This window comes from Anabrus simplex, chromosome 1 (genome assembly GCF_040414725.1).
Source record: "Anabrus simplex isolate iqAnaSimp1 chromosome 1, ASM4041472v1, whole genome shotgun sequence".
Classification (NCBI taxonomy): Eukaryota; Metazoa; Arthropoda; class Insecta; order Orthoptera; family Tettigoniidae; genus Anabrus; species Anabrus simplex.
Genome location: NC_090265.1, coordinates 301,643,054 through 301,655,538, shown reverse-complemented (window position 1 = coordinate 301,655,538; position 12,485 = coordinate 301,643,054). Strand labels below are relative to the sequence as shown.

The 12,485-nt window shown below is 40.2% G+C and overlaps 1 protein-coding gene across 1 annotated transcript in view; it reads right to left on the bottom strand.

Moving 5' to 3' along the window:
- The window catches only part of LOC136864518 (lachesin-like), an 853,163-nt gene that overhangs the window by 471,474 nt on the left and 369,204 nt on the right, over window positions 1–12,485 (bottom strand). The gene's annotated exons all lie outside the window — the stretch shown is intronic.

Sequence of the window (12,485 nt, the reverse complement as noted above, 5' to 3'; positions counted from 1 at the left end):
TAATCGGCCATTACCTTGTTGTTGACCGCTGCCGGAGAAAGAGGCGCTTCCCGCCCCCTGCTATGTACTTTACACAGAGAAAGATGGAACAGAAGTGGCCCGGAGACCCTAAAATCAGCAGTTTATATACTCTCGCGGAAAGTTCGAGGCGTTTGGGGAATGAGAACACCCTCCCACAAAAACTTTATTGGCTAACCAAGAAAACCCCTACACAATATGAAGAAGAAACACATAATTGGTGGAAAATTAATTCAAGAAATTCGGAATTGGCTAAATTCAAAACAAGGGGAAAGAAAGGGTTAATATTGCCAACTTAAACAATGACTGAAAGAAATTTAGCAAAGAACAAACTTTTGAAATTAAATTTTCTCCAAAAGAACAGTTCTTTCACTCCGCACTAGGGTGCACTATTGTTGATCTTCAGTAGTGTCCTCTAGAAGAGAAAGTTCACACTTCTTACTACAAGCAAAACAAAAATACGTCGAAAATGACACAGTTCAAAAACTCCAAAATTTCCAGGTAGTGACATCTTCTGAGAAAGTAGAAAATTAATACCGTAGATAAAGTTCAGACTTCCTCCAGCAGAGGAATTTCAACTGGCGCAAATTTTAAATTAGCGACGTGGAGGTGTACCGCCCGGTATATAGGATATCGTCGCTGATGAGAGAACGAAGGGCTATGAACCCTAATTTAGAAACAGTCGAAGTATTTGTCTAGTAAGAAGTTGGTAAAGAATTTTCTGGGCTGCCGATTATAGCATTCTAACTCATCTACTTCTGAATGCAAGCATACCGGTATACGGACTCCACTTGCTGTCATTTCTCTGCATTTAGGTTAATTTTATAAATTGAAACGATTGAATACGTAGTCCAGAGATATGCAGGGTAATCTCTTTCAGCCACAGGGATTTTCTGAACACGTCTAATTCGAAAGTAGTACTTTTGCGTATTCCAGTCTTATTAACACGAGAAAAATGAGGATCAGTTGATATAATAAGAATTATAGACTTAATTATGTATTTGGACGTCTCGTTTGAGGGGTGGTACTGGAAGATCTAGGGACAACCTCAAGAGGGGGGGGGGATGGTATTTAGAAAAACAGCCACTACATTGTGATTGCGGGGAAATACAAACTACCCCACACATGTATAACTTTCAAATATGCCTTTCCCGGTCCAGTGGTTACTTCAAGACCTCGTTAAAGCGACCAAAGAGGGAATTGTTTCTATCACTGATTGTATTGGATGGGCTCAGTGTGACCGCATGTAATATACCTGTTAAGTGCCATGTATTTTGTGTGATTATGATGCCTATGCTATTTTTATTTGTATTCTATCAACGCTCTCACACGAAATAATAATAATAATAATAATAATAATAATAATAATAATAATAATAATAATAATAATAATAATAATAATAATAATAATAATAATAATACGAGTGAATAGATGTTATGATATCAGTGACACTAATTCAAAAAGAAGTGAAAGTAACATTTAACATACTTTAAGGACTATCGTCCTCTTTCCTACGACTTAGAAAACTTGCTTATTGGAAACGGTCATTACAGAAATGTTATGATAGTCGAGTAGTTAATATTTTTATAGTTGATGTGACGTCAAATGAAACATGATTAAATACCAATTTAAAAGTAATTTAAGCAGTTCAGCTGGACATACTACCTCAACATCCTAGTCGGAAGGGTCAGATCTTAAATGAAAGACTTCTACGGCTATGAAGTTCGAGTGAAGGAATAAAACTGACAGTTAATTAGTTATCTATTCGTTTTGTTCTCAGGGTTTCAACACTGAGCTTCGACCCAGCTAAGCATTAACTTCATCTTAGTTCCTTTGAGTGACCGACATAGACCTAATAATACATCGTCATGCTGAGTTTTAGTCATTGTGTAGTAGACAGCTTAACAGACGTGTTTAACACATACAGTATACAACACCAAAACGTCCATTTACTTGGCATCCTGTTCCACGCCCCATTTTAGCAAAAGAAGCCTAAGACTCGGTGTTCGAGTACATAGGATGGACGCACTCTTTCGTCTAAGCTAGCCTATACTCTAAATGCTCACCGAACCACAACCACATTTCCACACGAGTGACCTGGGTTAGATTCCTGGCCTTGTCACAAATTATAGTGTGGAGGTATGTGATTTGTATGTGTTAAAAGCACTCTCCCGATCATTTCTTGTGTAGTTTTCCTCTTCCCCATTTTTTCACAAATTGCTTTACGTCGCACCAACACAGATAGGTTTTATGGCGACAATGGGGCAGGAAAGGACAACGAGTGGTAAGGAATCTGCCGTGGCTTCAATTAAGGTGCAGCCCCAGAATTCGCCTGGTGCGAAAATGGGAAACTACGGAAAACCATCTTCAGGATTACCGACAGAGGATTTCCAACCCACTGTCCTCAGAATACTGGATACTGGCCGCACTTATGAGACTGCAACTACTGAGAGAGGTTTCTTCCTCTTCGATTCCAGATAAATCCCTGAATGGCGTTAAAGGCCGTTACAAGTGCACTTTCAGAACAGTCACACGGTAATAACGATTATCAGGGAACTTTTACCCATATGGTCTAATTTACATCATTCTATTAATCTTGTTTCTATTACAGTAAAGGTGTTGCAGGATCACGATGTCAGATTTTTGTATTACAGAAGTTGTCGAACATACTCAAAGCGAACGTGGATTCTCTTGCATTCAAACGATTTCATATTTCACCGACGATGGCTAGAATCGAACCAGAATCTTGGGAACAGAAGGACAACGACTAACCAGTAGTGCCATTTACAAGGAGATCGGCGCATTCACACATGCTGTACCTAGTACACGGGAACTTTCCAAAATGTTTGAAGTCTCGAGCATGGAACGATAATAAATTCTTCTATGAGCTTTATGAAAAAGCTGTTAAGGTTATGGATTCCCTTTCCTTCCGTGAGACCGAAGCGAATATTTCAAACATATGATGTGAAGTTATGGTCATGAAGAGTGGAAAGTTCCAATGTTCTTCGCTGAGCAGTATTCTCCATCGTCAATGTTCTTGTTCTATTCAATGAGTCCACAGAGTCGTCTTTTGAAACCTGACAGATGGTCTGTGCTATTGTGTTGAAGATGAGTATAAATCTGAACTTAAAGTAATTCAGACTTATTTGGTAGAAGTTTTGATTAATTTTTATTTCATACCATCCATTCCACCATTTGAAACAGAATGGAAGTAAATGAAAACGGTGGGTGGTAAGACCATGCAAACTGTAAGTAACCAACGTCGCCGTAGTCCAGTACTGAGTTAGAAAAGTACAAAAGAGTGCCAAATTAATCCACTCACGAGATAGCTCATTGCAATTGCTCTAAAAATGTAACCTGCGGTTCATTTGCGCACCTCTAATTTAAACATAATTATATAAACGTGTGCGCTCTACTGTTCTAATAGCAGTGGTATAGTGCCTACCTCATACACTTTCCAACAGGCCATCATACATTAGCTCAAACTGTAGAGAATCCGTTACGACATAAAACGATGGTGCGTTCGGATACGCAAGGAGTCCGATTAGAAATTCTTCTATATTTATCCCGACTTCGGCATATGGTTTGTGTACTCAGCACGATCTCATAATCTGGAAGTGTATTTTAAGTACAATGCGGCCGTGAAAAATAAATATTAACTTGAATTGGGCCACGGTGGGCTACAAGCGTGCGCTCTACAGATGTGCTAGACCTGTAGATGAGATCCTTTCCAACAGAGCAAGTCTGACCTAGGTTACCATAGCTCAGTCGGTAGAGCATCCAACGCAAACTGGAAGGACATTGGCTCGGAACCCACTGGTATAAGCCTGGCATCTCTTCATCATGTATAATATTTACTCAACACGTCCTAATAAAAATAATTTCGTGTGGCTATTTCTAGCCGAGTGCACCCGTTGTACCGTTGCACCGATGAGGGTGGGCGGCATCTGCCATGTGTAGGTAACTGCATGTTATTGTGGTGGAGGATAGTGTTATGTGTGGGGTATGAGTTGCAGGGATGTTGGGGACAGCACAAACACCCAGCTCCCGGGCCTTTGGAATTAACCAATGAAAGTTAAAATCCCCGACCCGGCCGGGAATCGAACCCGGGACCCTCTGAACCGAAGGCCAGTACGCTGACCATTCAGCCAACGAGTCGGACAACACGTCCTATTAAGCTGGAAGTCTATTTCGAGCAAAGTTGTTTATAACAATGTAAAGACGAACCGAAACGTAACCGCTTCTATTATTAGCATCATAAGCCTACAAAAAAGTTTCTGAAAAGGTGCAAACTGCAATAGAATATATACTGCATAGAAAATGAGCACATTCTTTCTAGTTCAATGAAGCATTTTTAGTAGAATGCCTGGATGTTGGAATTTTGTCCCGCTAAGGTTCTTCGACGTGCCAGAAGTGCATTAATGCGCCAACCCCCTGTGTTACTCTTCTGCAACACGGGAAAGCAGGTGGAGCTAGTAAAGTATACTTGTTCTGACGACTCCCTCCTCAGGGGGTAAATTTGAGCTAAGTTCAAACGGAAAGCTCTAATCTCGTTTCTCAGCCAATGAGTCGATATAACTCCTATTGTAAAATTGAACTGCTGCATACTGACAGAAATTTGTTTCAAGAGTTCACTCACCCTATAACAGACCGCATTTTTTTATATTCCCATACAATAATTCTGTTTCCAGTGCCGTGGAAATCACTCCCAAACAAGTCTGAAATAATTTCATTCATACAGCTTTTCAGTGTAATGGCAACACAAGCTGCCACTCAGGTTTCACAGTAGAACATTACATTACTCTACGAAAAGAACAAGAACACCGAGGACAGGTATATTACGTAATGAAAAATATAGATACGTTTTGCTCCTAGAAGTAACGCAGCTAGGTACGTCCAGATTTGTCAACGTCCTGACTGAAAAGAATAGCTTTTGGCGTTCCGGTAAAACGAACCCTAATTTTACCACCTAAGTAGGTAGTCCAATGAACTAATATATTCCATTTAAAAAGCTTTGCCAAGATTAAAGTCTGTGGAAGCCTCTACTTTCCACTCCTCTAGGTGATTTCATAACCTGTATGAAGAAGGCTTTCCTGTTTTTTCCACAGAATAAATCTCCAAAGTACGAACATAATTAAAACCCCATTGTATGGCATTGGCTTTTAAAATCCAACTCTATTCAGCTAAAGTTATTAGAAAACGATTTATGAGCCAATTTCAGTTTTTCAAGCTTACCCTCAGTCGTAGTACCGTGTAGCGCCATGATCAGCAATTCTTGTAGAAAAGGTGTAACGTGAACTTACTCATCTTCAAAATGCAACGACTTTGAATGGGACAGAATATTTGATATTATACATAACTTCACTAAGTGAACAGTCGGCCATTGGCATAAGGTGCTTAGTAGAGAAGGGAGGACATATTATTTCTCCAAGGAACTACTTCTTGAAATAGGGTATTTTCCTTTGTCGTGTATCTACAGTCTTTGCTATCATCGAATGGTAACACATCATTATGATTAGAATAATTCACAACGTCCGCCTCTGTGGTGTAGTGGTTAGTGAGATTAGCTGCCACCCCCGGAGGTCCGGGTTCGATTCCCGGCTCTGTCACGAAATTTGAAAAGTGGTACGAGGGCTGGAACGGGGTCCACTCAGCCTCGGGAGGTCAACTGAGTAGAGGTAGGTTCGATTCCCATCTCAGCCATCCTGGAAGTGGTTTTCCGTGGTTTCACACTTCTCCTCCAGGCGAATGCCGGGATGGTACCTAAGTTAAGGCCACGGCCGCTTCCTTCCCTCTTCCTTATCTATCCCTTCCAATCTTCCCATCCCTCCACCAAGGCCCCTGTTCAGCATAGCAGGTGAGGCCGCCTGGGCGAGGTACTGGTCATTCTCCCCAGTTGTATCCCCGACCAAGAGTCTGAAGCTCTAGGACACTGCCCTTGAGGCGGTAGAGGTGGGATCCCTCGCTGAGTCCGAGGAAAAAGCCGAACCTGGAGGGTAAACAGATGATGATGATGATGATGATGATGATGATGATGATAATTCACAACATCGAAAGACATAAACATTCCCTGTTTCTTCCGAGAGCCTGCTATAAATATCACAGTATATTGGCTGATGGAGGAAACGATGTGAAGTATGTAAAATTTTCGGATATTCTTTGCTAATTAGTCTCTGTTGTCTCCATTTTGTGACTGCGCTAACAATATAACCTGTATACAGCTGTAACAGGAGACGCACATCCTCTTTAAGGGGAGCGGAGGCGTGTAGCTGCTCCTGATATTGTTTGCCCGGGATGAAGGCTACTCATACAAGTTAGCCGTAGGTTTTGTTTTATTAAGTACTCTTAACATACACAGCCTATTAAAGAACTTCGTGCAGCAAGCCAAATATCAAACAACGATTGAACATAGTTTCGTGGCGGTAGGAAGTATAACAATAGTAGCAACGAGTTAGGTCAGTTCAATTACTGACATTCCCCTGACAGTCCTCTGAATGCTATAACATTATCGTACGGACACCATGTTACTAAATGTCTTTTTTGCGACTGGCTTATCTGGCTTTAATTGAGAGCATGGATTTAGGGGGAAGGTATATTACTTAGGGCGGTTGATGAAAGGCACCTTTAATCTCTCATTTCAGTAAATATGGTCTTAGGAGCAAGCAGTTTCTTGAAATATTTGGCGCATGTGTATTTTCAGTACTCAGCCCGAAGGCTGATTGGCTCCTGAACAGCTCTGCCATCAGCTGTCATAGATGGCCTAGGCATTCATAAAGAGTCGTACTAGGGAAATGAGGAATGAGGTAGTTTTCTGTTGCTTTCCTCACCGAGCCAGAAGTTGCTATTACATAACAGTCTATCAAGCCCATTGAAATTCATGCAACAACCGACCCTATAAGCAATATTTTCACACCAATCATAACAGGGACTGGCTGCATAAGGAATGGCATTACTAGCATCGCTCATACCTCAGTCACCTTCATATTGTCAAAGCCAAGGATAAGACTGAGACAGATCAATGGAAGTAAAAAAATTGCTCTAGCATATAATTTCAATATTTATATTTTACAAAACCGTCAGTATCTATTTGGCAGTAGTCTAGAGATTGAAAGATATAAAGTGAGTATTATTGAAATTAGTAAATTACTTCACTACGTGTTCTTGGAACGTATATACATTCGAGGAAGATATATTTAGATAGGTAATGATAATAATAACAATAACAATAATTTTATAAGTTCAACCAGCGTTTCGTCTCATGTACAGTGTGGTTATACTAGATAATGTATTGGAAGAAACGGTGTCTGGAGTACATTGATGTAGGTGTAGTTGGATAGAGGAGTGGCGCATGTCAGAATATCTGGTTCTAATCAACAACGACGTATGAATTTACTCCAGGAGCTTAGAATCGTACGATCGGGCTTCGTTTCTGGGTGTCGCTAAGCATACTTCCTTTTCAAGCCTCATCATTCCCGGTAATGTCAAGAAAGGGAAGTCTGAAAGGGTGAAATGCACGTGATTGTGTTCAGCAGATTCTACCACTGTGCTAATGATGATTGCTGACGAGTACGGTGTCAAACGAGTGAGTGTAATTCTGCAGTGTAATTCTGCAGTGACTCACAGGCCGACGGTTGGATTCTTCGCATGGGAAGTAATTCCCCACGATGTCAGTACACCTCTGCTGTATGTACGGTAGCATTCACCAGAGCACACTATATACAGAACATTACCTGATACATTCTCCTGCCATTGAATAAATATCAACGAGATGCGTCATTCCAACAGCACAGTGCCCACGCGTTCTTCAATGTTTTTATCAAAATTCTAGTCTAGTATGGTCACCAGACCTCTTCTTCACCCAGCATATGTGGAGCTAGATTTGATGGTGTTTGGCCCAATCTTCTGATATCTCCGTTTTTGTTTCAAGTTCCTTTACGTCGCACCGACACAGATAGGTCTTATGGCTACGATGGGACAGGAAAGGGCTAGGAGCAGGAAGGAAGCGGCCGTGGCCTTAATTAATGTACATCCCCAGCATTTGACTGGTGTGAAAATTGGAAACCACGAAAACTATCTTCAGGGCTGCCGACAGTGGGGTTCAAACCTAGTATATCCCGAATACTGGATACTGGCCGCACTTAAGCAACTGCAGCTACCGAGCTCGGTAAACTAACTCCGTATTGCACCACCAGATGGAATGATGAAGATGAAGATGCTTGGAGTTTAAAGAGGCCTAACATCTTGGTCATCGGCCCCAGATGGAATGTACAATGAAGTCCGCCACAATCCCTGCCATGAAAGTGTTGCAGCTTACTTCCTCGTTTCCTCGTTAATGGAAAGTAGGCTTACAGTACATGGAGAAGTCTGACATGCGAGTTTTTTTCTTTGTTAGTGGCTTTTTGTCGCACCGACACAGATAGATCTTATGGGGACGATGGGATAGGAAAGGCCTAGGAGTTGGAAGGAAGCGGCCATGGCCTTAGTTAAGCTACATCCCAACCATTTGCCTGATGTAAAAGTTGGGAAACCACCGAAAACCATCTTCAGGGCTGCCGATAGTGGGATTTGAACCCACTATCTCCCGGATGCAAGCTCACAGCCGCGCCTCCCCAACCGCACGGCCAACTCGCGCGGTGCGAGGTTTCTACATGCAGCTCACACTCAAGACACATGAATATGATCTTGAGCTAATGATTATGAATTATATGTATTTATTTATTTATTAATTTAATTTATTTATTTATTTATTTATTTATTTATTTATTTATTTATTTATTTATTTATTTATTTATTTATTTATTTATTTATTTATTTATTTATTTATTTATTGTGGCTTATTTCAAGTGTTGAATTTAGGACACCTGGCTTTCTCTAATAGTAACATTTTACAACTTTACATTATATTTCAATCTAACACAGTTGTGTTACAGTAACACTCAGACTCTCACCTTATATGTATATAAGAATTTAAATGTGCATTAATCAATATGAAAATGACAATAACTCTCAAATACACACACAATAGACATATTACACAACTATTCACTAGGTCTACCTGTAGATATACTGTACAGGAATAGCACTCACAATCCATCATCATTCACACACTCAACTGTACAGTGCACACGTCATTCCCTAGCTTACAACAGGTAATCTCGGCAAGTTCTTTAGAATTTAGCTAATGAATTACTGTCCCTGACATTCACTGGTAAGGGATTTCAAAGTCTGGAATTGGTCACAGTAAAATAATTCCTACATATATGAATGAATGGAAGAGGAATTGTAAAGGTAGTACCAGAACGGGAGTCACAGTTATGAAAAGAGGAGATAAAATGGAATTTAGAGGATAATTGTACTTTTTCTGTGCAGGGGTTTGTGTATTAATACCTGCATGTGATAGCTGCGTCTTTTCTCAGGTTTTAAGCAGTGACGTTCTTGACAAAGTAAATTTGTACGATGTTTGTGATTTCGAAAACTATCGTCTTCTTAGGATCTGAGTCAGCAAGTCCTAAAATGTCAGAAATAAAAATACATAAACTCACTTTTAACACAAGTAATACACGAAACCTACTTCGTCCATTGGGTATTGTTTAAGGTCAGCAGCAACAGCCGGAGCCAACAGTTCATTCTGACGAGCTTAATATATCATTTTCAGAAGTTAGAATACCGCCTTATCGGAATTATCAACCAAACTGAACTGGATATCAATCCCTCACCCATCACCTTATCACGCACTATTTTTACTCTCCAAGCTGTCTAGCCAAATTAAGTGATATAAAGTCTTAAGTGTAGATAACATACATAGCCTATACATTTCATACACAATACTACGGGTGCAATTCTTACTACTGTCACACACATACTCAACTTATGCCTTATAACTGGTACCTTTCCATCTCTGGACACGCACAAGAGTTATTTCAATACCCATCGCAAATTCTCCCTACCGTAGATAATGTGCGCCGCGGTGAGCCATGGGGAAACTACCACATTCCTCAATTCCCTAGTACGCCTCTTCATTAATGCCTAGGCCATGATATTTTTAATTTATCCAAGAGAGGTTGCGATTTGTTTTTTGTTGTTTATTTCAGTTGAGCGTGCTCACAATTATATGCGATAATGAAGGCAATTAGACCAGGTGATAAAAAGCAAACATGTATAACATGACCTACAGGTGCACATGAAGGTACCAAACAGGATACATGAGAGTCCGAGACATGATAGTCACATGATGTCTTTGTCAGCCTACCACCATTGTATTGTGACGCTGGTACTGATAGCACATGTCCGTTGGTATATTTGTCGTAATATTATAGTTTCTATTCAAGTATGACACGAAATGCATTAATGTTCAATATTTATTTTGGCAATAGGTTGAACGGATTTTTGCATCATTGTTAATTCATTAAAAAGTACAGTCCGAGATTCTGACAGCACCACTAGTTATCCATAAACGTAAAGTATGTATTCACTGATTAAACATCTGACACATTACAAATTAAATCTAAGGAATCTTGCTGTAAGTGTGCTTCCGGAAGATATCAGGTTCGATTCTAATCCCTAGCAGCCCGTTCCCATACCAGGAAAATGCTGGAACTGTACCTCTGGTAAGGTCATGTTGCCATCTCACCATTTAAGGAATCTGACATAAGTCAGGCAAAAGTAAATATCACAAGTTTTAATTACTCAAAACGTATCTGGCCCAGGTACGTATATGCAATAAAAATTAGATAGGGCCTATGTGAAGTAAAGATCTGGCAGACAAGTGAGTCCTAAAGTGGCAGAGACGGCTAGTAATACACATGGAGTTGGAGGTAACTATACAGTTCTTTTGAAAATAATGTACATATAGATTTGAAAAATATTTTAATAATTTGGTGGTACTTCTGTTGAGACTTCAAGGGGGGGGGGCATATAAAAATGTTTAGAAACATTTATTGTTTGCGTTATTGTAACTTACCTAGTTGAATGATATTACAGAGAGACTTAGCTTCGCAGTACATGTCGTCTTGCTGTAAGTGTGCTTTCGTGAGATATCAGGTTCGATTCTAATCCCCAGCAGCCCGTTCCCATACCAAGCAAATGCTGGGACTGTGCCTCTAGTAAGGTCATGTTGCCATCTCACCATTTCTAATCCTTTCCTATCCCATAAACGACGACAGCCATTATGGTTTAGTGCGATATTAAACAAATATAAAAAGGTTATTGAAAATTATAATACTATATACAATTTGTCTACAGCTTTTTGTGTCAGGGAAAACGGGACAACGGTGCGCTTTTTGGTGTAAAATTCAGACAGAGAAGTTAAAACAATCTTTAAATATAGTCTGCTCATTTCGTGCTAGAGTCAACGCTGAAGGCGGGAGTCACTTTGATAGGCTCCAGTTTGAATTCTTTCATTATTTACGACAGTCATTCTTATTGAAACTTCTCATTATTCGTGTTGCCTAGATGATCTTAATATTTTACCCAATCGATTGTCGTGTCCATTTGCGTATGGCATAGTGAACAACAGACCTTTCACATTGGAAGCATAAACGTCAGATACTAAAACATACCTGTAAAAGGCAGATTAATGGCATAGTGGTTTATTGGAGAAAACTGCACATTTGACTTGTAAATTCTGTACCGAATAGTTCACTGGAAGGAACATTACAACATGGACATGGCTGGATGTAGCGGCGGCTTCGCATTTACATTTCATATGCGATCTCATTTAGGTTTAGACAAACGTCTGCTAAAACGCTTCTTCTCCCTGTAAGCCCCACATCATTTACCAGGAAAGGGAGGGCTTCCCCTTGACAAGCCAGAATAATATCTTGATGTGAGCGCAGTGATAATGTAGCAAGAAAATTCTGAAAAGCAAGAGCGAGTCGGTGCGATAATAAGATATTACATGCTCCCCTGGAGGAACACCAAGACAAAGAATAGAACTAATATCCCCCCTTTACTTCTGCAGAATGGGACACGTAAATTACTAATAGCTGGAAGTACCATGGAGTGTATGTTAAAGATCTCACCGTTCCAAATTCCCAAGTCAATTTGAATAATTTCACTTCGTATGTGAAAATATTGATAATTATGAAATAATCGGTTTATGAAGGAAAGAATTGTTATTCGTAGAGGTTTAAAAGCAATATTGAACAAAGAAATACATCAAGAAAGGCCTGTAGGTATAGATGTCTTCGGCCTATTATTGTCGAGGTCGGAAGAGAACAAGATTTTATCAGATAAGGTTGGACAGGAAAGATAGAAGAAGAAGTCTAGCAGTGAATGCAATGCCAGACATATCCAGGGATTCACGCACCTAATTGTGGGAGGCATCGTGGAGGCCTATAATACTCGGCTTTTTCTAGTCACCTTCGCCGGCCCTACGGTGCAGGGGTTGCATGCCCATTTCTTACCCGGCAGAACCCGGGTTCATTTCCCGGCTTGGTCAGGGATTTATATCTGGATCTGAGGGCTG